This window comes from Balaenoptera physalus, assembly GCF_965194825.1.
Source record: "Balaenoptera physalus genome assembly, chromosome: 4".
In the NCBI taxonomy this organism is placed as follows: Eukaryota; Metazoa; Chordata; class Mammalia; order Artiodactyla; family Balaenopteridae; genus Balaenoptera; species Balaenoptera physalus.
The window spans coordinates 31487126-31492722 of record NC_138891.1 but is presented as its reverse complement, the minus strand read 5'-3'; positions in this window follow the sequence as shown (position 1 = coordinate 31492722).

Here is a 5597-nt window from a genome sequence, read left to right as displayed (position 1 = left end):
ACAGGAAGCAGTAGCACCTTGTAACTCCTGCACACTGTCGTTGACATAAGGCAGCAGCTGGATCTACAACTGCTCGCCTTCCCCAGGATCTTCAGCTTCTCTGACCCCCGGGGCCCACACCACACCCAGTGTGTGTTTAGCTCCATGGTAAAGGGTTCTACCTTCTGCAGGACACACGTACCACTGAAGTCAGAGGCAACGAGAACTGACACGGGTTTCAATCCATCCTCCTGGTCTTCAGCTCATGCTGTGGATTCCAGTTTGTTCATGCTCTCTCACCCTTTACAACCATCTTCCCTTGCTGATTGCCTGCCCTGTGGACTTCAAGCCCCAGCATCAGACACAGAGACAACAGTCTATCAGAGACTGCTTAACTAGCTCCCACAATTAGTAAGGGAAAATCCTTGTAATTTTTACACACATGGATCTTTAATCTCTGACTGAACCATGACTGATATGCTGGGCTGAGGTCAGTGTCAGTCTGTTAGTATTTCTAACACAGGACGAAGTAATTTTGTAGAAAGGCAGATTTTTTTCCTCCCTGGGGCCAATCTCAGTGGTCCTCTCCCATGAATTGTTCTAAATCCTGGACCTATTCTTTTCTTTTTTCTCCTTCTCCTCCTCTTCCCTCTTCTCTATTTTTTTATTTGTCCTATGTCCCCTTTTGGATGAATATACTCCATAGATTAGCACCCATAGTTATTCCATAGTTTGTTGGCTAAATAGGAATGTACTTCATGTACACTTTCCACGCGATCATCCAAAGTCATCCGTCATATCCTGTTGCTACCTGGGTCTTTGGCGATTGAAGGATTATGATGCCTGTCTTGAGATGTTCCATCTGACCATTTGTTTTTTGTTGTTGTTGTTTTTGTCTCCATCTGGAGATCCTCCAGAGACCTTGTGTCTTCCTTAAGCTGCTCAGAGGGGAGCTGTCCTCAGTTCTTGGGCAGACTTCTCCTAGGGCTTGAACAGTGGGAGGAGAAGCTGGGTGCTACTTACATGTCATTGTTCAGCACTTCATTATAACTTCTTGCCTACAACTGTATTTGTGACTGGTGTGTTTGGGTAAAACCTGGAATTTCTTTTTCTCTCTTTTCCTCCATCACCACTAAGAGCTCAGGCTCATCAGCGTGTTATGTGTATGTAGCTGGGTAACATTTTCAGAAAATAATTTAGGTTTTATTTTGCTCTTCCTAGTACCCCACTTTCCCTTTCCCCCATTCAAGTGGGTCTCTGTGCTCATGGGCCCAGTAGAATGCTGACACAGAAGGGAAAACCCCAAGAACAACCCAAGTTAAACCCCGGCTCAGCGGCGCTCAGAGTCAGAAACCAAACGCAGTTATAGAAACACAATTTTAACTTTTATGCTCATGGATCACCCCAGCCCCTTGTTCAGTTTGTAACACAGACGCCCACTTCCTACTTTTTTTTGGCTACTCATTTTTGAAATCTTCCTACAGTTTATCTCAGGATGAGGGGCACTACTTCACTCAGTCTGAGGGTATAGGAGAAAGAAAAATGGGCCCTGGGCACCTTCATTGACACAACAAATTTATCGATTGCCTATTATGTGCCAGGTCCCCTGTTAGGCACTGGGGATGTAGACTTGAATCCAGATACTGTCCTTACCTCAAAGAATTTGTAGTCCAAAGTGTAGAGATATGTCATGTACTCCAGAAAGCAACACGAGGTTGGTAACTCCCATAAAAGAAGTTTCTGCAGGGAGATGGCCAAGAAGGCAGAGTAGGAAGACCCTGAGCTCACCTCTGCCCACAGCACAGCAAAATTACAACTATTTACAGAGCAACTATCTGTGAGGAGGACGTGAAGACCAGCGAAAAGATATTCCACAACGAAAGACATAAAGAGGAATCACAACAAGACCGGTGGGAGGAGTGGAGACACGTTATAGTCAGGACCCACACCCCTGGGTTGGCAGTCCACAAACAGGAAGAATATCACAGTCATAGAGGTCCTCTTCAAGGAGTGAGGGGTCTAAGTCCCACATGGGACTCCCCAGCCTAGGGATCCTATACTAGGAAGATGAACTCCCAGAATGTCTGGCTTTGAAAACCAGCAGGGCTTATGTTTGGGAGAGCTGGGGAGTTATAGGAAGCAGAGACTCTACTCTTAAAGGGCACATGCAAAATCTCACATGCTCTGAGACCCAGTCCAGAGGTGGTAGTTTTAAAGGAGACCGAATCACACCCACTTGCTGATGTTGGAGAGCATCCTGGAGACTCAGGAGGCAACTGGGACCACCCCTACCCTCCGAGAATGGGGATGGTGGTCCTTTTGGGGAGCTCATTCTTTTTTTTTTTTAATATTTATTTATTTATTTGGCTGCACCAGGTCTTAGTTGTGGCACGCAGGATCTTCGTTGTGGCATGCGAGATCTAGTTCCCTGACCAGGGGTCAAACCCAGCCCCCCTGCATTGGGAGCACAGAATCTTAACCGCTGGACCAGCAGGGAAGTCGGGGGAGCTCATTCTATTGGGATAACACCAGCATTGGCAAGTGCCATTTTCAAATCCTCCCTCCAGCCTATTAGCACCATGGACCTGGGAGAATTAATATTGTTAAAATGTCCATACTACCCAAAGCAATGTACAGATGTAATGCAATCCCTATCAAAATACCCATGACATTTTTCACAGAACTAGAACAAATAATCCTAAAATTTGTGTGGAACAACAAAAGACCCCAAATAGCCAAACAATCTTGAGAGAAAAAAGCAAAGCTGGAGGTATCACACTCCCTGACTTCAGACTATACTACAAAGCTACAGTAATCAAAACAGTATGGTACTGGTACATAGATCAATGAAATAGAATAGAGAGCCCAGAAATAAACCCATGCGCTTGTGGTCAATTAATCTATGACAGAGCAGCCAAGAATATACAATGGGGAAAAGATAGTCTCTTCAACAAGCAGTGCTGGGAAAATTGGACAGCTATGTGTAAAAGAATGAAATTAGAACATTTTCTCACACCATATACAAAAATAAACTGAAAATGGATTAAAGACCTAAATGTAAGACTGGAAACCATAAAACTCCTAGAAGAAAACATAAGCAGAACACTTTTTGACATAAATCATAGTAATATTTTTTTTTGGACCTGTCTCCTAAGGCAAAGGAAACAAAAGCAATAATATTGTAATAACTTTGTGTGGGGACAGATGGTTGCTAGACTTACTGTGATGATCATTTCATAATGTATATAAATGTTGAATCACTATGTAGTATACCTGAACCTGACATAATATTGTATGTCAACTATAGTTCAATAAAAACTAAATTTTCTGGACAGTTGGATGACCAACCTTGAGAGGTGTGTGTATTTATAGGAGGATGTACCAAGGGAGGGGCCCATTCATCTTTACCGTTTGTTTCCTATCTCTTCTTTTTAAGTCCTCTTATCCATGGTAAGCTATTTTCCCTAACTTCATAACAATTAGATTTGAAACCTTTTGTGTGAAAACGTGTCAAAGACTTGTTTTAGTTCTTTATCTGTAAAATAATGAGACTAGAGTTGATGATGACTACAATCCCTTCATTTCTAAAGTTCTGAGTCAATGAAAACTCCTGAAAAAAGAATTGATGTGTCTTCTCCACATTCTTATTTCCTCATCAAAGAACTTTGGTAGTGAATCAGTCCCTAATGCCCTGACAACTCTGAATCTCTGGAACACCATTACCTGTGTCACCTTTAGGGTTTAGCATGTACTACATTGATTAGTATTAATCAGAAGAGTGTGAGCTCCCAATGGACTGTTATGGGGTCTGACTCGTCATTGTTGGTGCATGCCAATCTGTGGTCTAGATCAATGGTTGCTCAAAGTGGCTGGATTTTAGCATCACCTGGTGAGCTTTCAACACTACATAAGGGAAAAAAGACAAACTTTCATGCCTCACGCCTAGATTTTCAGATGCAGTAGGTCTACGCTGGGGTTCAGGAATCATAACTTTAGAACATTTCCTTGGTGATTCTAATGATCAGCCATGTTGGAGAACCAATGGTCTAAACTGAATTGAAACACGTTGTGTGTAAGTGTGTGAGTGTATGTGTATGTGCGTGTTTGTATTTATAGTTCTGCCAATGAGATCTTAATTGCCTATCTGCCTGCCTTTCTTCCTTCCACTTAAGCAAGTGCCAGACTCACTCTCTGACCTCAGAGTTCTCATTATAGTGAGGGAAGAATTACAGCATGTAACTCTCTGTGTCTTCAGTGCCCAGCCCCCAGTGGCCAGCACTATGATTAGTAATTGCTTTCTTGGTGACTGTGAGAAACCCAGTTTTTGGTGTGCCTAATTTACATAGTGCAGCCAATCAGCTTGGCAGGAGCAGAAGTGAGACTCTAGCTTGTAACACCCTCTAAGATCCTCCGTATTATACATCAGTCATATAGACAATCCCACAGGCCTCTTTGTTTCACCCTTGGGGGACTCCAAAATTTCTTGATGATTGATTGCCTTTCAGTAGTCCTTTTACAGATGGGGAAACTGAGACTTAGAAAGCAACTTTCCCAGGATCCCCAAGCTGATATGTGGGTAGTTGGGGTTTGAGCTGAAATCAACGGAATGGATTTGACTCCATATTAGTGCCTGACTCATAAAACCAAAGCTAATGTCTTTTTTTTTTTTTTAAATATTCTCCTACAATATTTCCTATTAACTTTGAAAATTTACTTTTTACACTGAGGTCTTTATTTATTTATTTTTTTTATTTTTGGCTGTGTCGGGTCTTAGTTTCTGTGCGAGGGCTTTCTCTAGTCGCGGCAAGCGGGGGCCACTCCTCATCGCGGTGCGCGGGCCTCTCACCATCGCGGCCTCTCCTGTTGCGGAGCACAGGCTCCAGACACGCAGGCTCAGCAGTTGTGGCTCACGGGCCTAGTTGCTCCGTGGCATGTGGGATCTTCCCAGGCCAGGGCTCAAACCCGTGTCCCCTGCATTAGCAGGCAGACTCTCAACCACTGCTCCACCAGGGAAGCCCCCAAAGCTAATGTCTTAACATAACACGTAGAACTGATAACACTTATTATCTTAATCCTGGGCCATACATAGGCTGACAAAATTATTACCCAAATCAACTATTTAAAAACATTGTTTTTTGTTTGAACAAAGGAAGCATTTGTAGAAAAGATGAAAAGAGGGTGTTATTCATTCAATCTTTTGCCCCTACCTCCCCAAAAGCACACAATCTTTATTACCTCTGAATTCTGATTTTAATTTAATATACACAAGGAAACCCTAGCGAATGATGGCAGGCCCAGAAGATTAGTTACAAGTAATTCAAACATGTTAGCACAAAAGAAAACAAATAAAAATTATTTATGATCCATCAGTCATTCTTTTTTCCCACAAATCTTAAAAATAAAAATTGGTCTTAGCTTCTCATTTTCAATGTGCTTTCTTCCTTTGACTTCTGTAAAACTACCAAAGATATCAACACCTCTATATACAAAGAAGCAGTGTGGCAGTACATGTGACCTTATACATTTTTCACTCTTAAAGAAAAAATTATGAAATATTTGCTTTGAACTTGCCCTTCGATTCTAAGAGGAAGCTAATTTGAAAGATTCATAAATATTAC